A 24,439-nucleotide genomic window follows, 5' to 3' on the forward strand; every position below is an offset into this window, starting at 1 on the left:
CCTGCTCTCCCCGTCACCAGACAGCCATGCATCTACCATCTGTTATTATAACTTAGTTTACATTTTCTAGAATTTTATATAAAGGAGTGCTACATTATGTACTCTTTCTTTTCTTTCACTCAGCGTAATTATTTTGAGATTCATTTATGTTGTTGCTTGTATCAGTAGTTCATTCCTCTTTTTGCTGAGTAATATTTTGTTGTATGGCTATAACACAATCTGTTTATCCATTTATCTGTTTATCTGTTGGTGGCCATTTGTTGTTTCAAATTTGGATACTACAGATAAAGCTATGGTGAACATTCATGTACAAGTCTTTGTAGGGTCATATGCTCTCATTTCTCTTGGGTAAATACCTAGGAGTGGTATGGCTGGGTTATATGGTAGGTGTTATGTTTAACTTTTTAAGAAACTGCCAGCTGTTTTCCAAAATGGTTGTGCTGTTTTCCAAAATGGTTGTACCATTTTACAATCCCACCAGCAGTTTATAAGAGTTACAGTTCCACCACATACTCATAAAAACTTGATATGGCTAGTCTTTTTAATTTTAGCCACTCTAATAGGTATGTAAGGAGCTCCGGTGGCTTAACAATTAAGTGCTTGGTTGCTAACCGAAAGGTTTAGTGGCTCCCGGAGAAAGACCTGATGATCTGCTTCCATAAAGATTACAGCCTAGGAAACCCTATGGGGCAGTTCTACTCTGTCACATGGGGTCTCTGAGTTGAAAATCTGGTGGACGATAAACTAAAACAACAATAGATGTGTATTGACATGTTATTGTGGTTTGAATTTGTACTTCCATAATGACTAATAATGTTGACCATCTTTTCATATGCTTATTTGCCATCCGTATATCTTTATGAGTGAAGTGCCTGTTAAAATCTTTGACCATTTTTTATTGGGTTGTTACCTTCTAATAATTTAGTTTTGATAGTTTTTTATATATTCTGGATATTATTGTTGTTGTTGTGTGCTGTCGAGTTGATTCTGACTCATACCAGCCCTGAGGACAGAGTAGAACTGCCCCATAGTGTTTCCTAGGCTGTAATCTTTAAGGGAACAGTTTGCCAGATGTTCTCTCCCTGAGTGGCTGGTGGGTTGAAACTACTGACCTTTCAGTTAGAAGTCAAGTGTTTAATCATTGTGCTGCCAGGGCGTCTTCATATTTTGGATACAAGTCTTTTATCTGTTATATAATATGGAAATGTTTTCTCCCAGGCCATTGCTTGTCTTTTCATTCTCTTATGAATGTCTTTCAAAGAGCAGAAATTCTTAATTTTGATGAAATCCAATTTATCAGTTTTTTTCTTTTATGAATTGTGCCTTTGTTGTCCTAAGAAATCTTTGCCTAATCCAAGGTTACAAAGATTTTCTCCCATGTTTTCTTCTAGAAGTCTTGTAATTTTAGGTTTTACATGTAGGTCTGTGATCCATTTTGAGTTAATTTTTGTATATGGAGTGAGGTATGGATCAAAGTTCATTTTTTTGCATATGGATATGCAGTATTGTATGATATTCAATGCCATGTTTTAATTCAATAACTTTTAAAGGAAGAATTAAAGCAAAGCCACATTAAAAATGTTATACCATGCTGTCAGTTTTCCACATGTTATCCGTGACTTTTTTGTTAGGTTGTACATTTTGCTGAAACTTCTTAAGACAGGATCCTGTGATTGAACTTCTTCAACCTGAAATTTCCAGTCTTTATACTTAGCCAATGAAATGTTATTTATATACTCTTTGGAAGCATAATATATACTGTAGATAATTATAGCAAAAGCATAATGGGTAGCGGAACATACTGCCAAACCAAGATTCTAGAAACCAGATGAGACTAAACTAACACATAACGTACTTATATAGATCACAGCACTAGGAAATACTCAGAAAAGTGAAAGAGGAACTAAAAATAAGGCTCCTGTAGAAATGTCTGCTGCTGCTTATCTAACCTACTAGTGGTTTTCCTTTGTTTAGCAAAAGAGAGCTGTAGAATTAGACCCTAGACCGAATTTTTTGAAAATATATGTGTATATGTATGAGTGTGTGTATACATACATACATACACATACATATACTCTATGGATTGGCTTAAAGAGTAGAAAATAGTACATGGTATAGTTTATCCTGTAGCATCTTGCAGCCTTATTCAGAAATAGGAAAAAAAGTTTTTTTTCTACTCAGCTGTGAGTCATTACTTTTTAGTTTATTGAAGAAAATAACTTTTTGGGGGCTGATGCAGCATTTTTTATAGGCGATCATGTATCATGGGCTTTGGAGTGAGATAAATACGAGTTTGAATCAGCATTGTTCTACTGCTTACAAACTCATAAGCTTTAGGGAAATACTTTCAGAGCTTCAGTGTCCTTTTCTCTAATACAGAAGTATTAATAGTTACCTCTTCCTGGGTTGTTAAGTTTAGTTGAAATAATAAATCAAATACTAGCACAGTACATATTGCATTGAGCAAATCTGCTGCAAAAGACCCCTTTAAAATGTTAAAAAAGCAAAGATGTCACTTTGAGGACTAAGGTGTGCCTGACCCAAGCCATGGTATTTTCAGTTGTCTCATATGTATGCAATAGCTGGAGAATGAATAAGGAAGACAGGAGAACTGATGCCTTTGAGTTATGGTGTTGGTGAAGAATATTGAATATAGCATAGACTGCCAGAAGAACGAACAAATCTGTCTTGGAAGAAGAGCAGCCAGACTACTCCTAGAAGCAAGGATGGTGAGACTTTGTCTCACATACTTTGGAAATGTTATCAGGAGGGACTGTCCCTGGAGAAGGACATCATGCTTGGTAAAGTTGAGGGTCAGCAAAAAAGAGGAAGACCCTCAATGAGATGAATTGACACAGTGGCTGCAACAATGGGCTCGCACATAGCAATGATTGTGAGGATGGTGCAGGACTGAGTAGTGTTTTGTTTTGCTGTTCATAGGGTCGCTATGAGTTGGAACTGACTCTGCTGCACCTAACAACAATACAAATGTTCACTTCCCTATCAAGGGATTGACCTTGGAAGCTTAGGCTAGAGTTTGAAGAACTTATAGCTAGATAGGAACAAGGTAGGGGGATTTGTTTTCATTAGATGGAGTGTAATCATCCATGATTTCCCACTCCCACCACCAGCTTCCCAAGCATTTTAATGCTATTATTTTCCTCATCATTCATCAATAGACAGACTTAGAGAAGACAAAATTAGCACATTTGGAAAGAGTGAGTATTGAAACTGCAAGATTTTACAACAGTGGCTTATACGTTACTAGCTAACTGGGTTTATGAAGGCTTGATTTAGAGAATTTAGGCCTACATTTTTCCCCTTTTGGGGGGAAAGGGAGTCACAAATTTGAAAGGAAGGGCTCTTCCAAACAAAGACAGGCAAGATCTCTCTTACTAATCTATAACCTCTTCTAATAGCCTTTAGAAAAAGTGATTTTAGAGTTCTTTGAAATATTTCTTATATTGATTCTAATTCATTGTTCATTTCACATGATGTCTACAGAAACTAGAGACTTAGATTACGTATAGGAAACTGCATAACAGCAGATACCAGGTTTTCAGCTGTTTTAAGGGTTTATTCAGATTGACTATATCACATTCATTCTGACGGATTTAGTAGAAAGAAACTATGTAGTCTTTAATCTGACTTTTTTATATTGACATCAGGTAGGAGTCATCAATAGGAATATGTCAGGAGGAGATATGACTGATACATCATGTGTTTATCCAGAAGATGTAATAAACATTATTTTCATTTGTAGAACAAAGCAAGTCTTTATTGTTTTCTTAGAACTGTTAATAAGATACACACGTAATCATATATAGATTTTAAAACACATCGGCATAGGTTTAGTAATTATTAATAGGTTTAATTGCACAAGGTTGCAATTCTTTGTTTCTTATTTCTAGAAAAAGTCTGTTAGCTGATATTTTTATAGATAATAGACGTCCATAGGTTATTAAGAAGATCGAAAATTACTGGTAAAATAATTTGAATTCAAATTATAAAACAGTTCAAGTCTATTCTGATAAAGCCGTTTCACTTTGGTTGAGGTGCTTTGGGTCACCTTTTTAGTTATAAAGTTTATCTTGCTTATTTTTTAATAAAATATGTTGGTATATATATATGTATATATATAATACCCTACCTTACAGAAAGCGTCAACCTAATTTCTGTTTATATATGATTGCTGGTTATTTAAGAGCTATTATCCTCCTAGGATTATTTTGCCAGTTTTGTGATTGGCTTAGATTAGGGAAGACGTAGTATCTCCTTATGCAAAATACTTATTAGAACCAAAATAAGTCCAGACTCAATTGTTTATTTATACTTTTATTTGTATTATAGCATTTTTGTTGCAGTTGACCTGATTTGAAAATGTAAAGTTAGGGAAGCATATTCTTCATCTGCCAAAATGTGAATCATTGATTTAATTTTGAAACAAATACCCCTAATTTAAAAAGGTGACTGGTAGTGATAAATACCAAAATCCAAAACGTTTTTGACTTTGTAGTGCCTCTTTTGTTGTTCTTTAAGCAAAAACATGAATGTGAAATATCTTTGGAGCATAAAAGATTTCTTTCCTCAAACCTATTAAGAACTGATTTCAATACCTGATAAACTTTATTCATACTAAGATGTGACTATTTATTTGAATAATTGCCTGGTTCTTATAATTTAGAAAAAAAGGCTTTTCCAACTGCAGCTATCCTGAAAGAATTATTATTTAATCAAGAGAGTTAATCAATTGTCATTCAGCCAATAAAATATTTATTAAGTAGCCATTATGTTCCAGGCTGTTCTCACTGCAAGCAATCTAGCAATCAACAAAACAGACAAAGCCCGTGCTCTTCCAAAGCTTATGTTCTACAGACAGAACTAAACAAATATACAAATAAATATACAACAGAACACCAGTTTGTAATAGGTACTGAGAAGGAAAATCAGAGTAAAAGGACAGTAATTTTAAATGAACATTGAGAAATTACATTTTTTCAGGTTGAAGCATATAAATTCTTTGGCTTTTATCTTTTTAAATTTTCTTTTGACTATTTCTGTTGCTGGTGAAATTTAAATAAATTAGAAACTCTTTGTATATATTTTGTACACTAATCTAAAAAATTAATCCCAACTAGTGAATTTAGCAATTATAAATGGAAGTGTCTATAGAGAAATGAAATCTTTGGTTAACCACTGCAGTAGAATCTCATGAAATTTGTAGTTTGTAATTCTGGACAGATTTCAGCTTGCACCAGCCCCTGGGGAGCCTGTTGATACAGCACTGAGTTAGATTATTATTCAGCTGTCGAAGTTTTATACTTAGGCATTTTCTTACATCTTCTTCTCTCAGTCAGTTGAAATCTTGTATTTTTGCCAAATAAAACAAATCCCGTGCTAATAAGAAGTTATATATAAACAGTAGGAGCATGAGTCAGAGTCAGCATCACCCTTGCTCCTGGTGCGTACCTCTCTAGTACTGCCCGACACGTTCATTTTGCACAGACATGTAGTACTGCGTGACTACTGTTCCACAGATGAACTCCAGTTATTTAGTGAGGGCTATTTGTTAGAACTAAGTAATGCTGTTACTCGTAGAAATCTAGCATATTACTAGAGTGATAAGCAGAGTATAAAACTCTGCATGTTCTTGATGGGAGAAAAAAATACATTTCCTACCTTTCCTTTCCTACTTTTCCCTTAAGGAGCCCTGGTGGTGCAGTGGTTAAAAGTGCTGGGCTGCTAACCGAATGCTCAGCGGTTCGAACCCACCAGCTGCTCTGCAGGAGAAAGATGTGCAGTCTGTTTCTGTAAAGATTCTATAGGCCGTTCTGCTTTGTCCTATAGGGTCAGTATGAGTTGGAATCAACTTGACGGTAGTGGTTGTTTTGGGTACCTTTCCTTTATAAATCCCTAAAGGGTTCAATCCAAAAGACTGCTACTAGAGCTCCAAAATGGACTTTTATATGACGTAGCACAGTTGAGTTTTTCAAGGGAAAAGAGAAAAAAACAAGTTTCCTGATAGTCCCATCTTTTCTGCTAGTCAGGTGCTGTCTGATAAAATTTTATCCTATTTTGCTTCATTAATTCATTATTCATTCATTCAGTAATGTTCATTGAATTCTTACTGTTACCAGACACCATGCTACTGTAGAGCATATGAAGATGATTACGATAAAATCTTTGTCCTCAGGGAATTTATTATAGTGGAGAAAAGTGAGTTGTAAATCCAGAATTACAACACTGACGAACTATAAAGGAGATATATGCATAATACTCTGACATTACAGGTAAAACTCCTACTATTTATGAAGCATTTATTGTCATAGCTGTTTTATGTGCTATTTTATTTCATCCTTTCAACAACTCTATGAGGTAGGTATCATTACACTAACTTATGGCTGAGCACTGACTTCATACAGGAAGGAGGAGAAGGTATCAAGAAAGGTTTGTCAGAGGAACAACTCTTGAGTTGATTGTAGAAGGATGAATAAGGTAGAGGGTGGGAGGAAGATGGGGCAGTGTGGAATTTCACACAGAGAGGTGAATATGAATATGAAGGCATAAGAAGTGTGAGAGAACTGATGTTGGAATGTAAAGCAGGTTCTGAGAGATGAAAGATGGCAGGATCCAGCTCAGGAAGGAACTTGTGGACCATGCTTAAGGAATTTGGTCCTTATCCTGTAGAAGACAGAAATGTGATCAGACATGCATTTAAGGAAGATAATTTTGTAACTGCACAAGGAATTAGGGGAGGATTTTTATGAGCACAGTGTTTCTCAAACTTGAATTATATACCCCCTTTAAAAGAAGACATTCTCCTCCAGCACTGAGTTATTATTAAAATGTTTATTAAGTACATATAAACATAAAACTTAGTTCTAGAAAAATCTTATACTTCTAGCTCTGCAACTACAAAAACTAAATAATTATATAAATTAAATAACCAAAAGTATATAAACGCTTCCATTAGAATAATTAAAAGTATTTAGTGATAGTTATCTTAAGAATGGATGATCTAAATATAAATAAAATTACAAAGCCAGCAGAATTCAAATTAATATTAATTTATGTAATAGATTATGTTTTTCTGAAACAGGTAGTACTAACAAATGAAGGTAATACTGACTCTCATGGTACAGTTACTTTAAATTATTTATTAAACAGTTCCATGCTATTGAATACTATGTGATAACTTAATTCTTCCTTCAGTTTTCTTTGTTTGAACCACTAAGAAACCTTTGTTCTGTCTGATTTAACAATTGTTTGGGGGTGGGACCTAATAGGCTCCTCTCTGTTCAATTAATCATAAAAAATATAATTGCCGGCCCCAAAATTGAATTATGTTATAATATGATCTAGAATATGTTTACATCAATTATTTTTGTTATCAAAATAAATACTTATTGGCCAAAGCATCTGAAAAAATTAAAAATCTAGAACCCAGAGATGAGTAGGTTTTTTTGTTAAGACCAATGATCTTAAGGAACCTTGAGTATAGGCATCATTGTTTCTAAGATACACCAGTCACGTAATTTGTAAGATAAAATAATATGAACTTGATGAATAAATATATGGCCATTGCCAGAAAGAATCCCTGGGTGGTGCAAATGGTTAGTGTCCTTCACTGCTAACAAAAAGGTTGGAGGTTCGAGTCCACCCAGAGGTGTCCCAGAAGAAAGGCCTGGTCATCTACTTCCACAATAATCAGCACAGTTGTACTGTGACACACCTGGGGGTCACCATGAGTTGGAATAGACCGTACAGCAACTGGTACTGGTATTGCTAGAAGAGGTTCTTTCTTCTCAGGACTGCACTTTCCAGCCAAGTTAGCTAATAAGCTTTGTGCTCACTTTATCTATGACCTCTGTGATATAGTCTCTAAATATTGATCATCTCAGAAATTCAAGAACTTTTTTTAGAAAACTACTTATATTTAACTCTAGCCAACAAGATAGTGAATAAGAACATTACATCTTGGTTTATTTGTTTAGAATTCATAGTTCTGCCCCATTTCAAAGGGTCGGGAGATTTTGGAGTGCTGATATAGAGCCCTCCATCAGTAACAACTAACATTTATTGAGCCGTTACTATATTCAAGCCACTGTGCTAAATAGAACTCTTTATATATATTAACTAATTTAATCATCAAAGCAACCTTTATGAGATGGCCATAATTATAACACTCATTTTATAGATGAGGAAAATGAAGAACAGAGAAGTTAAATAACTTACCAAGGGTCATGCAGCTAGTAAGTGGCAAAGCCAGGACTTGAACTTGGTAGGCTAACTCCATAGCGTTAAGCATGTTGCTGTATTGCTAGTCCTCTTAACTTAAAGGCATACACACATGTTAGATTTGGAGACTGAGTTCTGGAGATATTAAATTAGCAGCCACAGTTGACAAAGTAACACTCCACTGAGTGTCTCTGCAGTTCCTATCTCTACTCCACTGAGTGTCTCTGCAGTTCCTATCTCTGTGCTCTGATAGCAGTCTAGGAGGAAGGATGAAGGAGGGGAAAGTGATGCAGTTGGTCATCTTAGAGTCTGGTTCTAGTTAGTCAGTAACTGCATCGTAAAACTAAGGCTATATATAGTGTTGGGTGTAAATACAATAAAGAATGAAAAAGCATTTTATGATACTCACAAGCAAGTATTTGTAAGTGGTAAATGTAGTCATTTGGGCTAGATAACTTAAAATCCATTACAACCTGGAAATGAGGATTTTATAAATATAAGGAGATAGATAAGTATTTTTACCACCCACCAGTTTTAAGATTACATAGAATTTAGTCTCATTGATTATATTTCTCCTAACTTTTATAGGCAGAAATCGGTGAAGAATGTGTTTTGAAGGACTGAATCCCAATCCCTATCTCAAGGTTACATTTATGTCCAATAGCTGACACAACAACAGTTGCTTAGAATAGTTATGTAAGTGGAACTCACACATAGGAACACAGAATCCCTTCTTTGTGGGGCCTAATTTTGGAGTTGGGAGATGTTTAAAGGATAAATCAATCTGTAAATCTGTAACTACTCCTAAAAGAAGAGTGGTGTTGTCAGTTATTAGCATCAATCCATGATGAACCCTACTGGGCTGTGGAGAAAGGAGAAGCTCACCTGAACAAGACAACACTCTGCACAGCTGTCCCTGGCCTTTCTCCACCTGTTGGCTGGCACTCAGTATAATTTCATGGGTCAAATCCAGGCATGCAAATTCATAAAGAATTTCTTAAAACAACTGCTGATTGCTGATGATTGATGGGGGAAGAAAAATTAGGAGCTGTTATTTTCCTATCAACTGCTACTTTTACTAACAAGGACAGGAAACATTATGAATAAATAAACTCTTACATCATACCAGGAAATAGAACAGCTGAAGTCCTTAAGGATTTTATATTCTGTCATCAGACAACTAAAGAAAATAATTTTATAAATGGCTACATTAATCAGTTTCATGATGTTAAGTGGAAAGAAACTTCCCCACTTCTTTAAAAGAGCAACTAGAAATATTGACTCTTTTGAAAATAGAGTAACCATTTGTTAAACAATATATACCTTTGAGGACTTTTTAAACTATAATTGTATAAAAGGAAATTTCCATAGTAGTTCTAAAGTAATAAAGAAAATGGGGAAAATTGGGACCTGTTTCAAGATTTTATTTTCCTTTTCTGTTTGATAGCCCTAAATTTCCCAAGCTTGAATGTAAATATGTCTGTGTAAAAATATATCTATATCTAATTAATCTCTTGGAGGAGGCTTAAGAATATATAGAAATTCTTTCCCGAAGGAAAAAATGGCACATACTTGACTTCTTCCTTTTCTCATCTCTCCCTATCCAAAACTATCATAGGGTACTGTTTTTACTTTCTTTTTTTTTTTAATTTTATTTAATTGTACTTTAAATGAAAGTTTACAATTCAAGTTAGTCTCTCATACAAAAATTTACAGATACATTGTTATGTGACCCTAATTGCTCTCCCTATACTGTGATGGCACATTCCTTCTTTTCACCCCTGAGTTCATGTATCCATTCAACCAGCTCCTGACCCTTTCTACCTTCTCATATCACCTCCGGACAGGAGCTGCCCATTTAGTCTCATGTATCTACTTGAGCTAAGAAGCACACTCTTCACAAGTATCATTTTATGTCCCGTAGTCTAGTCTAATCTTTGACTGAAGAGTTGGCCTCGGGAATGGTTTTAGTTCTGGGTTGACAGAGAGTGCAGGGGCCATGCTCTCTGGGTTTCCTCCAGTATCAGTCAGACCATTAAGTCTGGTCTTTTCACTAGAATTTGAGTTCTGCTCTCCACTTTTCTCCTGCTCCAATGGGGACTGTCTTTTGTGTTCCCTGTCAGGGTGGTCATTGGTGGTAGCTGGGCACCATCTAGTTCTTCTAGTCTCAGGCTGTTGCAGTCTCCAGTTTGTGTGGCCCTTTCTGTCTCTTGGGCTAATGCTTTCCTTGTGACTTTGGTGTTCTTCATTTTCCTTTACTCTAGGTGGGTTGGCACAAATTGATGCATCTTAGATGGCCGCTTGCTAGCTTTTAAGACCGTAGACGCCACTTACCAAAGTAGGATGCAGAACATTTTCTTAATAAAGTTTGTTATGCTAATTGACTTAGATGTGTTTTTACTTTCTAAAACTCTCTTAACACTTCTCTTTATCCTCGTCACCACTGCTTTAAATGAGGCATACTTTCTCATTTGGATGCTGGATCGGTCTCTCTTCCTTTAATCTCTTCTTCAAATCCACGTCCACTATTTAGACCATCCATCTGTGTGTATTTTTCCCCTTCCTAAATTCCTTCATTGGCTTTTCTTAAATCCAGGCTCCATAAGCAGCGTAAACAGGGCCCTGGCTACATGAACTAGTCCTTGCTTAACTTCTCCTGCCTCATTTCCTGCCACTTTCCCTTACACCTTAAGATCCAACTTACCTGTAGTTCCGTAAATGCCTTATTTCCCCCCACATACACATATACACTCTACATTCACCCCTTCCCTCCTACATTGTTGAAAATATAATTTCTTCCACTGCTTTGTTCTCTGTCACATTCCTGTAAGACTTTATTTGCCACATTCCTACAAGATTTGAGCACAGAAACCATCTTCGAATTTCCAACTCCTAATTGGGCCTAAACATAGTTGACTTGAACACAACTTAAATTGCTAGTGTGTTGGTATATTTATCTTAATATGGCACATGTGTAGTTGATGCTATGATGCATTGCCCAACTCTCTCTTCAGGAATTGTTTTGTCTCCAACTCTGGACAACTCTGAAGGGTCATTCCCAGAGTCCCTTGTGGTCACCTGAGGCCTTTCTTGAGATTTCATTGCAGTCCAACTTCTCCCTGTGCTCTGTCCTTTCCCTTCTACCAGAGCTTTCAAGTATACTCATTAATAAACTTTCAGTAAGCAGTGTCTCAGAATCTGCTTGCCGGGAAACCCAACCTGTAACATGTTTGTCTTACTGACTCTTTCCTCTTAGTTCTAGATTATGTGAAGTTATGGTTAGCTAAAGTCTTACTTACTCAAAATCATTTCATCAGACATGTATTGACCACCTGCTCCATGCTAGGCATTGTGCTAGATGCAGTAGAAACAAATTAATACTTGGCCCTGCCCTGAAGGAGTTTATAGTATAATAGAGGTGACAGGTACACACAAAACTATATTATAGCATCTTTAGAATAATCCTGTTTGAAATAAACTTTAATAATATTAGTATAAAAAGTTAAACGCATGGTGTGCAAAGAACAAAAGGAGAGCATTTCAGGGGAAAGATAACAAATACAAATAAGTAGGCTGAAATTTTAGAATGCTACAGAATTTGTCTTTATGATTCTGGAAACCTTTCAGGAAAATATAGTTTTTGTACTTTGTATCTTGAAAGAATTTCAAACTTACAAAAAAAGTTATAAGAATTACACTGAACTCTGATATACCCTTTATGCAGATTGATCAATTTTTAACATTTCCCCACGTTTTATCATTCTCTTTATACACACAGTTTTTATGAACCATCAGAGAATAGGTTAAATACATCATGCCCCTTTATCCCTTAATACTATAATGTGTATTTCCTAAAAACGAGGATATTCTCCTGTGTAACCACACTGGTTATCAAATTCAGGAAATTTGACCTTGATACTTTAATCTGTAGTCCATATTCAAATTTTGTTAATTGTCCCAGAAAGGATGCATTTTAAGACAAGTCATATAACTTAACATTTGTATTTTAAATTAAAAATTTTATGAAGCCATAGACCATCTCAAAAGTCGGCTTACTTTATTAAAATACCACCTTGAAGTGAGCTGCTTCTGCTTTTCTAAGGGGAACAGCATGGATAGGTCCGAGGTCCCTGTAAAACTATGACTGAGGCGCTGTCCAGATGTGAGCCTTGCTCTGGAGAGCCCATTTAGTGGAGTGCCTTTTAGAAGAAATCGTGTGTTCTGGATCCAGGGATTGTGGATTTCCTTGAACTCCTACGTAAAGTACACCGATTTGTCATTGCCCAGTCTTCACAATGCTTAAGTTTATCGATTAAGTGTTTTAGAATTGCCTTTCTTGCTCTGGCTTCCCGCTAGCCAGGCCAGTAGGTAGGAGAGGGGCGGCTCCAGGAACTAGACCCGGCCATGCCTCTGCTGAGACGTTGTCCTTGATCCTCCAGTACCCGGGGCCCCCCAGCCTCCAGATGCAGAGCCTTGGTTGGTCCCGGGACAGGGCCGTAAGGGCGTCGCCAGGCTCCTGGCTCCCTCTCCCGCGCACGGACGGAGGAGCCTCCGCACGTCATTTCCGGCGTGGCAGGGCCTGGTCTGTTGGGAGTTGGTGGTGGCGGCGGAGGCCCAAGCCCCCAACCTGGCAAGCAGGAAAAGACAGATCATCTCCGCCCCAACTGTCGACGCCCTTGGAGGCCATGGCTTCCCCGCTGAAGCTAGAGCAGGACGTTCAGGGGAAAGTGGATTCGTTTCGGGCCCGCATCGCCCAGGAGGCCGAGGAGCTGGTGTCCACCTTCTTCCCTCAGAAGCTGTCGGAGCTGGATAGCCGGGTCCAGGAGCTCCGCCTGCAAGACTTGTCCAGGATCCGTTCCGTGCCGGTCTCGGAGCCCCCTGCTGCCCCAGCCACCGCCGGGGATGGACCCAACCGGGATCTGCAGCCTCTGCAGACCCAGTCTGTGACCAAGGTACCAGTACTGCCGGGGGGCGAGGGGCAGCTTCTGCGGAGCAACCAGCATCTGGTGGAGCTGATTGAGCGGGTAAAGCCTGAAATAGAGCTGCTGAGAGAGAAATGCAACACGGTACGGATGTGGGTGCAGCTGCTCATCCCGAAAGTGGAAGATGGCAACAACTTTGGAGTGTCTATCCAGGAAGACACGGTGGACCAGCTGTGGACGGTGGAGAGCACAGCGGCCTCCTATCTGCGCCGCTTCTCCACGTACTACAACACCCGGGCCAAATTGGTATCCAAGATCGTGAAGTACCCCCAGGTGGAAGATTATCGCCGCACTGTAGCCGAGGTCGACGAAAACGAGTACCTCAGTGTGCGCCAGATTCTGCTGCACGTTCGGAACCAATATGCCACCTTACATGATGTAATCCTTAAAAACATCGAGAAGATTAAGACCCCTCGGAGCACCAACACTGACAACCTATACTGAGAACCTTTCTCCACCCCACTTGCCATCAGGAGTTGGACAAGCTGTTTAGGCAGCTAGAAGGCTGGTTACTTATGACTCTACAGGTGATGAAATGACTGGAAATGTGTGTTACTATTTAGTTTAAATCTCATACAGCCTATCCTTATACTGACTCCTATTTTGGTTTAATTTTGATTTGCTTTTCCTTTGGAGAGGAGAATGGGGGCAAACCATCTGGTTGAAGGTGGTAAGGTTGGCCAAAGAGAAATGACTGCCATTTTTAAAAGCACCTTTGTAGAGGAATATTGGCCAAGGTTTCTTTATTATGGCATTAGTGACATTGAATGACTTCAGCTATTATCTAAAAAATCAAAACAAACCTATAGTTTAAAAGAAAGTTAAATGAAGCTTTTTTCCTAAGGTTCTGCTCTGTGTTACTTTATTCAAACCTCAGATATGCTTCTTTTCTGCCATCATTTGTTTATTGCAAGGAAAGGTGTGTAAAAGGGATGTGTTCAGGTCATTGTATGCCTCAAATATAGCAGACTGAAATAAAACTTGGTTATAACATTTTATGATGGCCTATGTGTGCTTATCTGAACTTTCATTTTCAGATGTATGTTTCCCCTTTCTCAGTTGTACCCATGGCCTTGATGTTTTTCAACGCTGATGTGTAAGAAAAATGGGCATATAAAGAGTAATAGATCTTAATTGTTCTGAGGAAGTAGACATCTGCACCTCCCTTAGAATGAAGAGGAATCTGTGAAATCAACTTCCTTGCACAACCTTCTACCGTCTCAGCACCTTCCAGGTTCTCTTTACACACAGTTCAGTGTGTCTTCTGTATATCCATTTGTCTCATTAGATTCTGCTAAATCTTTCAAGCTTAATTTTACACTTATTTTTTTCCCCCCTCAGTTGACTTTCAACTCCCTTTCTATTTGTCTCAAGATATTTCTTATATGTCTTCATTAGAGTTTCCCTTTCATATTATATGCATCATTCTTTAAAGACTTTAAAATGTGAGTTTGGGGCTTTCCCCACCCCGCCTACTTTTGCTGCCTAGTTGAAGGGAAACCGTTGTCTTCTCAACTGTGGTCTATACTATTGATAATTCTGAAGTTTAGGATTTCCAGATTTATAGACCTTCATTTGCAGGTAAGGTAAATTACTGCACAGTGAGGCATCCCATGCGTCAGGGAGAGTATCTTGCTTGTGATGTGATTAATCCTTCCTCCATAATGGTTTTTGCTCAGAATTTCATCTTTCCTAATTCAGCCAGCTGAAATATATTCATTTAAAGTGTCTTTGTTCTGGTATTAGTATTATCTGAGGAAATTTATAATTCAAAAACACCATCTGTGGAAGTTATATAACACAAATTTGGAAAAAGGGTGAGTAGGAGTTACATTTTGATGCCTTTTTGTATATAGGAATGAGAGTATTTCTGTGCACAGTTTACAGCTTCTTTTTTCTCATTTAACTAACTGGCCTGCGCCCTGAATCCTCGTGATATTTTTGAGACTGTATGCATGTATATGAGCCCTGGTTGCGCCGTCGTTAAGAGCTCAGGCGCTTACCAAAAGGTCGGCGCTTTGAATCCACCAGCCGCTCCTTGGAAACTATCGGGCACTTCTGCTCTGTCCTATAGGGTCACTATGAGTCGGAATTGACTTGATGGCAGTATGTCTAGTTTGGATATACATATATAAGGTGTGACCTTAACCTTTTAATACATTTTATGGTAATGCTTGCATGCAACAAATTATTTCTCAAATTAGTTTTCTGTGGGAAGATTATCAGGAATTAAATTTATTTTTATTTTTTTGTGAGAGATGAGAATGTATTTCCCACTGAAATTTCTTTTCCGTGTAATATAAGACACTCTGAAACTAGGTAATCATATAAGAGTAGAGACTGGTATCTATTATTAAAACTTACTTGTAACTCCACCTTTTTTTCCCTTTTTACATTATCTTTATAGGCATAGAATAAGATAACACTTTGTTATAAAGAAAATTACCTTTAGTTCTTGCTGTGTTGTAGCTAGGTGCTGTTGAAGTGATTCTGACTCATAGCGACCCTATGTACAACAGAATGAAACACTGCCTGATCCTGCACCATCCTCATGATCGTTGTTATACTTGAGCCCATTGTTGCAGCCACTGTCAGTCCATCTCATTGAGGGTCTTCCTTTTTTTTGCTGACCCTCTATTTTACCAAGCATGTTGTCTTTTTCCGGGGACTGGTCCCTCCTGATAACATATCCAAAGTATGTGAGATGACGTCTCGCTGTCCTTGCTTCTGAAGAGCATTCTGGTGGTACTTCTAAGACAGACGTGTTCCTTTTTGTGGCAGTCCATGGTATATTCAATATTCTTCTCTAACATCATAATTCATCTTTTGATTTTTAATAAATTTATGTCTTTGTTTCTAAGGTGTGTCTGTTGTAGACAGCACATGGATGAATCCTGGTTTCTTTTGTGCATTCTGTCACTCTCTGTCTCTTTATGGGTGCGTTTAGGCCATTTACGTTCAGTGTGATTATTGATAGGTGTGAGTTTATTGCTGATGTTTTATAGTGCTTTTATTTTTTGTGGTGCTGACTTTTTTTTTTGTTCCTCTTACTCTCCTGTGCTGAATTCCTTTTGTTTGTGGGTTTTTTTTTTTCATTTCTTTCATTTTTGTAGATTTTATATTCATTTAAGACTTCATGTTTTTCTTCATTTTGATGAGTAGGTTTGTTAACTTTCTTTGTGGTTACCTTGAAGTTTACCCCTGTCTTCCTAAGTTTGAACCAGTCTTTTGTTACTTGGTATCACCTTGACTTCCTCTCCATTTGAAAGTTCTATACCTGCACCATTTATTCCCTCCTTTATTGTTCTGACATTGTCATTTACAGGTTAACCTCTCTGGTTCCCTCTTTTCATTTGACATTTAGGGTTCCAGGATTGATGTTTGTATCTACTTAGTTTTTCGGGTCTTTGCTGTGGAAGGATGGTGTGGTGCTTCTGTCTATAGCACCATGTTGGCTCTGCCTCCCAGAAAACTCTAACACCATAATTCAAAGGCATATTCTTCTTTGATCTTCTTTATTCATTGTCCAGCTTTCACATGAATGTGAGGGGATTGAAAACACCGTGCCTTGGGTCAGGCGCACCTTAGTCCTTAAAGTGACATCTTTGCTTTTTAACACTTTAAAGAGTTCTTTTGCAGCAGATTAGCCCAGTGCAATGCATCATTTGGTTTCTTGACTGCTGCTTCCATGAGCGTTGATTATGGATCCAGGTAAAATGAAATCTTTGACAACTTCAGTATCTTCTCCGTTTATCTGATGTTGCTTATTGGTCCAGTTGTGAGCATTTTTGTTTTCCTTATGTTGAGTTATAATCCATACTGAAGGCTGTAGTCTTTGATCTTCATCATTAAGTGCTTCAACTCCTCTTTGCTTTCAGCAGGCCAGGTTGTGTCATGTGCGTATCAAGTCCTCCTCCAATCCTGGTGCCTCGTTCTTCTTCATATATTCCAGCTTCTCGGATTATTTGCTCAGCATACAGATTGAATAAATATGGTGAAAGGATACAGCCCTGATGCACGCCTTTCCTGATTTTAACCCACAAAGCATCTATCCCCTTGTTCTGTTTGAACGACTGCCTCTTGATATACCTACAGGTTCCTCACGAGCACAATTAAGTATTCTGAAATTCCCGTTCTTCGCAATGTTACCCATAATTGTGATGCACACAGTCGAATGTCTTTGCATATGTTGTCTTAGTTATCTAGTGCTGCTATAACAGAAATACCACAGGTGGATGGCTTTAACAAAGAGAAATTTATTTCCCACAGTAAAGTAGGCTAGAAGTCAGAATTCAGGGCGTTGGCTCCAGGAGAAGGCGTTCTTTCTCTGTCGGCTCTGGAGGAAGGTCCTTCTCATCAGTCTTCCCCTGGACTAGGAGCTTCTCCACACAGGAACCCCAGGTCCAAAGGGCACACTCTGCTCTTGGCACTGCTTTCTTGGTGGTATGAGGTCCCCATATCTCTCTGCTCGCTTCTATTTTTTATATCTCAAAAGAGATTAGCTTAAGACACCATCTAATCTTGTAGATCTCGTCAATATAACTGCCACTAATCCATCTTATTAACATCATAGTGATAGGATTTACAACACATAGGGAAATCACATCAGATGACAAAATGGTAGACAGTCGTACAACACTGGGAATCATGACTTAGCCAAGTTGACAGGTATTTTTGGGGGACACAATTCAATCCATGACAATAGTCTGTAAAACACAGGTAGTCATCTTTCTGGTATTCTCTGCTTTTCAGCCAAGATCCATCTGACATCAGCAATGAAATCCCTTGTTCATGTCCTCTTCTGAATCCGGCTTGAATTTCTGGCAGTTCCCTGTTGATGTACTACTGCAACTGCTTTTGAATGATCTTCAGCAAAATTTTACTGTGTGTGATATTAATGATATTGTTCAATAATTTCCACATTCTGTTAGATCACCTTTCTTTGCAGTGGGTGCAAATATGGATCTCTTGCAGTCAGTTGGCAGGTAGCTGTGTTCCAGATTTCTTGGCATGGACAAATGAGCACCTCCAGTGCAGCATCTGCTTGTTGAAACACCTCAATTGGTATTCCATCAATTCCTGAAGACTTTTTTTTTTTTTTTTCTTTTTTTGCCAACACCTTCAGTACAGCTTGGGCTTCTTCCTTCAGTACCTTCAGTTCTTGTTCATATGCTACCTTCTGAAACAGTTCATCGGTGACAAATTCCTTTTGGTACAGTGACTGTGTATTCCTTCCATCTTCTTTTAATGTTTCCTGCATCTTCTAATATTTGCCCCCTAGAATTCTTCAATATTGCAACTTGAGACTTGAATTTTTTCTTCAGTTCTTTTGGTTGGAGAAATGCTGAGCCTTTTGGTTTTCTATCTCCAGGTCTTTGCACATTTCATTATAATGCTTTACTTTGTCTTCTCAAGCTCCCCTTTGAAATCTTCTATTCAGCTCTTTCACTTCATCTTATCTTCCTTTTGTTTTAGCTGCTCTATGTTTAGTAGCAAATTTCAGAGTCTCTTGACATCTGTTTTGGTCTTTCATGTTTCTTTAATGACCTCTTGCTTTGTTCATGTATGATGTCCTTGATGTCATCCCACAACTTGTCTGGTTTTCAGTTATTAGTGTTCTGTGCATCAACTCTATTCTTGAGATAGTCTCCAAATTCAGGTGGGATATACTCAGGGTCGTACTTTGGCTCCCGTGGACTTGTTCTGATTTTGTTCAGCTTCAACTTGAACTTCCATGTGAGCAGTTGATGGTCTGTTCCGGTCAGCCCCGGGCCTTGCTCTGACAGAAGATATTGAGCTTTTCCATCATCTCTTTCCACAGATGTAGTCAGTTTCATTCCTGTGTATTCCATCTGGTGAGGTCCATGTGTATAATTACTGTTTATGTTGTTGAAAAAAGGTATTTGCCATGAAGAAGTCATTGATCTTGCAAAATTCTGTCATGTGATCTCTGGCATCATTTCTGTCACCGAAGCCATAGTTTCCAACTTTTGCATTCCAATCGCCAGTAATTAACATTGCATCTTTATTGCATGTTTGATCAATTTTAGACCGCAGAAGTTGGTAAAAGTCTTCAATTTCTTCATCTTTGTCCTTAGTGGTTGATGTGTAAATTTGAATAATAGTCATATTAACTGGTCTTCCTTGTAGTCGTGTGGAAATTATCCTATCACTGACAGCATTGTCCTTCAGGGTAGACCTTGAATGTTCTTTCTGATGATGAATGCAAAGCCGTTCCTCTTCAATTTGTCATTCCTGGCAATGTAGATTCAGAATGGCTGATACCAGTCCATTTCAGCTCACTAATGTCTAGGATATCAATATTTATGCATTCTGTTTCATTTTTTGACGACTTCCAATTTTTCTGGATTCATACTTTGCACATTCCATGTTCCTGTTATTAATGGATGTTTGCAGCTGTTTCTTCTCATTTTGAGTCATGTCACATCAGCAAATAAAGATCCCAAAAGCTTGACTCCATCCATATCATTAAGGTTAACTCTACTCTGAGGAGACAGCTGTTCCCCAGTCGTATTTCGAGTGCCTTCCAACCTGGGGCTCAACTTCTGGCACTGCTATTCGTAAGGTTTTCACTGGCTAACTTTTTCAGAAGTAGACCACCAGGTCCTTTTTCCTAGTTTGCCTTAGTCTGGAAGCTCAGCTGAAACCTGTTCACTATGGATGACCCTGCTGATATTTGAAATACTGGTAGTACAACTTCCAACATCACAGCAACATGCAAGCCACCACAGTACGACATACTGACAGACACATGGGGTAGATTTTTTTATTTTTCTTATCTGCCTCACCTGAAGGAATGGAAAGACTGTATTTCTTCATGGATGAGGTGAATTAATTTGAGAAATAAAATTCTTTTTTAATCACCTTTGCTTTTTTGTTTTATCTATGTTTATATCTAGACAGTGCATCTTATACTAGGCTCCATCCTTACTAAAATGTATAAGAATATTTGTCTATTTTAACCTACATAGACTAGAAAGATACCTTTTAAGTGATTCAGTTGAAGCTTTATTTTCAGAATAAACTCCAGAAAAATTATATCAAGGTAAAACAAGTCTATTCTGTTGTGAAACTACTAAAAAGTCTGAGTCTTTCAATTCTGACCTTAAAAAATAAATAAATAAATAAATAAAAACAACAGAAAAAAGATACTGCCTAATAGGAAGCACTTCACATTCCCCCTCCAGAGTTCTCTTATGTCCCTTTTAAGGTGTTATATCTGATTTAGGACAGTGTCAGAAACCTCACATCGGTTCATATCTTTTGACAGGCATTTAGTTATGAGTTTGTAATGGACGATTTAAGGAAGTGTAAATGTTGTTTAGTTTTCCAACAATCATTAATCATCTAAAGTTTAAAATACCTGTCCTCTACATATTATAACCATCACCTTTTGCTTTGTTCCTTTTAAACTGTCAAACCCTGTGCTAGATTGGAATAAATTATCTCTAATACCCACACATGCCTTTTACTAAGAAAACGTGTACGTCCTTTGTAGTTAAAGACTTTTGGTATTTGAGTTTTTCTCCCTCGTCTAACACCATATCTAAGTAAATTGGAGCTGGAATACATTCCTAACATCCCTTCCTTCTGCAAAAGTTAATCTCTCTGTGATTTTTCCGTTTCTTGCAACTGATTGGAAAAGCTTTTATAATAATAAACCTACTTTAGAAACTGGTGTTAAAACATAGTATTCAGTATAAGTCATTTGCCTGTTATTAGTGCTAGAGACTTAAAGTTTCTTTTTTGTTCCTTTTTAAAAGACAGCCAAATTGAGTGTATGTATGTGTTGATGTTTTATTTTTAGGAAATGGTTTTTAAAACTCATCTTAGAATTAAACAAGTGACTTTAACTAATTTTTTTTTTTTTTTAATTTCATGAAAGCCACTAACTAAAATTTGATTAGAAACTCAAATTAGTGAGTCTGGTTTTTAGTACTGAGTGAAATACGTTTCTTAAACCACATAAATGATGTAGAGGAGGCTTACTTTTAGAATTCTAAAACTTTTGAGCTTAAGGTATTTTTAAATTACTGAATGTTTAGCTTTTAAATTCTTTGGTTGTGAGAGGCAACATTTTTCAGTAGTCTTTATGAGGTTTACATATTTCTATAGAATTCTTATCAAGTGGTCTCAGCCATTAATAGAAAACTATGTGATTGATTTAAAATGTTTTTTAATTTCAAAAGGACTATCTCAACACTCAGAAATTGGGAAAACAAAAAGAGGGAAATCACTCATAACCTAGCTTAACAAAAAATTATTGAAATGTATATGTGTTTCATTTACTTTAAACAATGCATATATATTTTTACATAGTTGCAACATAGCATATGCATACTTTTTGTAGAGGATAAGCTTTTATATTTAGATGAGGTCTACTAATACTATAATTCCATTTGACTGATATTCCCAAATTCAGATAGTAAATAGATAAACCCCTTTCATCTTGTGGAGTGGCACAGTGGTTAAACTTTCGGCTGCTAACCAAAACGTTGGCAGTTCAGATCCACCAGCCGCTCCTTGGAAATCCTGTGGGGCAGTTCTAGTCTGCCCTGTAGGGTCACTATGAGTCGGAATTAACTCAGCAGCAATGGGGTTTCATCTTGTCTCCCAGTGATTCTTAAAGCTCTTTTCCCTAACTGACAATGATACTGTCTGAGACAGGCATTTTCACTAGATTGAGGAAAATAGAGATCAAGTAAGTAGCCAAGTGGGTATGTGCCTGTATCTGTGGTAATATCTAGATACTTAAGTTACTCTGCTTTTCATTTGGGGCTCCATAATGGTTTTAGCAATATATCTGTGATCATTTTATTGTTTAGTGCTTACCCCCCAAAAAAAATTTTAATTACTCTATAAAATATGTACAAGAATGCAATTACGTTGTCTTATACTAATTATTAGTATAATAAATTGTTCCTGCTTATGTGATTTGGTCTGAGTAGGAGGGAATCCTGCTTCCTCTTTCAACATTTAAACATTTCTAAAAGATACTATTATGCATTGACATCAGGCTTTTTTTTTTTTAAACTCATCTTGAAAAAACAAAGGACCCAGTCAGTTTTAGAAGCAGTTGCTGGACCACGCTGTTCTCTGCGTTAGAAGACAATACTGACAACATGTATACATATCTTTCCACCTTGAATTGAACTTATCTATGAGCAGCAGGATATATATATGTACACATGTGTGTGTATGTTTTATGATTTGTTTTTTCATCAGTAACAACGAGTCCTCTGTGTTAGACAGGTATACATTTGTATATGTTTTTTCTTTGCTTCATTTTCATGAGGAGCCCTGGTGGCACAGTAGTTAAGAGCTCGGCTGCTAACCAGAAGGTCCACAGTTCAAATCACGCTGCTCCTTGGACACCCTGTGGGGCAGTTCTACTCTGTCCTATAGGGTCGCTCTGAGTCGGAATCGATGGCGGTGGGTTTTTATTTTGATTCGTCTTCAAGTTCTTAAAGGTCAATGAGCAGAATTTTATCAGTGAGGCTAGTAGATCAAAGAGTGAAAAAACCTGAAACATGCTTTTCAAAACTGAGTCTCTATGATCATGACTATAGTGCTTTACCTCTCCATATTTCTTATTTTTTAAAGTGGGATGTAGAACATTTTTTTAATAAACTTTGTTATGCCAGTTGACCTAGATGTAAAGGACATTTTTTATGAAGAAAATCAAGTTACATTTAACATATAAATTTAGAGATTATGCTTCTGATTTCTTTACATAATCTTTAATTAAATAAATGGTCTACGTAGTAGAGACCATTAGGTATAGACCTTTTCACCATTAAGTATAGACTTTTTCACTTTTAGTAAAATTTTACTTGATTTATCATCTGATCTATAAAGTACAATTCAGTAAAAGCCATTCAGAGATAGTGTAAGCTATGTGAGCCAAGGCTTCTGAAAGTCCAACTTGATCTTGAAGCTTAGACTCCCTAAAGAATTTGAGGAGACCCTGGTGGCGTAGTGGTTAAGAGCTACGGCTGCTAACCAAAACATTGGCAGTTCGAATCCACCAGGCACTGCTTGGAAACCCTGTGGGGCAGTTCTGCTCTGTTTTGTAGGGTCGCTATGAGTTGGAATCAACTCAACAGAAGGCTAGCATGCCCCTTAAACAAGCCTTCTAAATATCATATTTCTTATACAGGCTTTTGGTGAGATCCTGAAGTACTAGTATTCTGTATTGCTAAGGCATCCAACAACAACAACTATATACTTTTGAAACTGAATAGATGGTAGGTTTGACATCCTATTATGAAAATTGAGACATTTGCCCAGTCCCTTTTTTTAATTTTAATTTTTATTTGTTATAGTAAGTGTGTATATATACATATATACATATAAAACAAAGCATTTGCCATTTCAACATTTTTTACGTGTTCAATTCAGTGACATTAATTACATTCATCATGTTGTACCTAGTGTTTTTATCTGAGTGAAAGAATAGTGTACTTCTGGTACCTAAGCATTCCTACTGGCAAAGTCAGGCTGTTCCTCAGGGAGCCACATTTGAGTCCTTGATTCAATTCCCATGATTCCATTAAATTCCCATAATACTTCTATATACTACTTATTGTATTCTTGGTATTATTTTTATGTATATGTATCATTATCTTTACTAGATGATAAATTTCTTGAGAACAGTGAGGGATTATTATTTGCCCTTTTATCACTTATGGTGTTTTACATACAGTAAGTTTAGAAAGTGTTTTGAATTAAATTAAACTAGACCGAAACTGGATCAAACAAAAGAAAATTATTTCCTCCTCTTCTTATAAGACATATGGTAATTGAGGCAGTTTCCTACAAATGAGCACGTCTGTGGATAAGTCTAAGTGTATCCAGGAGTAAATAACAGTGGTGAGAGACATCTGAAAATCTGATTCATAATGAAACAGAGGCCAATTAAGCTTTATACTATTTTCTGGCTTCTAATTAAACTTTTCTTTTCATATCACAATAATGTAAAAGTTTTCAAGTACTTGAGACAATCCTCCCTCAATATTCCTAGTGATTTCATTAAGCCTGTTCACCCTGCAACAGATGCAAGTTATTCCAAACATCTGTACTGAATCCTCATGCTTCACAGGCCCATTTCAAAACAACTTTTTCACTACATTATCAGCCTCAGTAATTCTCTATTCCCATTTTTCTGACCAAGAGTTAGGGAGAAATAGTCTAGTAGA

General features: G+C 37.2%; 1 protein-coding gene and 1 pseudogene across 2 annotated transcripts in view; both read left to right on the plus strand.

Moving 5' to 3' along the window:
• Positions 1 to 24,439, plus strand: part of ATF6 (activating transcription factor 6) — a 284,401-nt gene that overhangs the window by 160,865 nt on the left and 99,097 nt on the right. The window lies entirely within an intron of this gene.
• Positions 10,515 to 15,765, plus strand: LOC111822256 (proteasome activator complex subunit 3 pseudogene; annotated as a pseudogene).

This window comes from Trichechus manatus, unplaced genomic scaffold (assembly GCF_000243295.1).
Source record: "Trichechus manatus latirostris isolate Lorelei unplaced genomic scaffold, TriManLat1.0 scaffold00145, whole genome shotgun sequence".
NCBI lineage: Eukaryota > Metazoa > Chordata > Mammalia > Sirenia > Trichechidae > Trichechus > Trichechus manatus.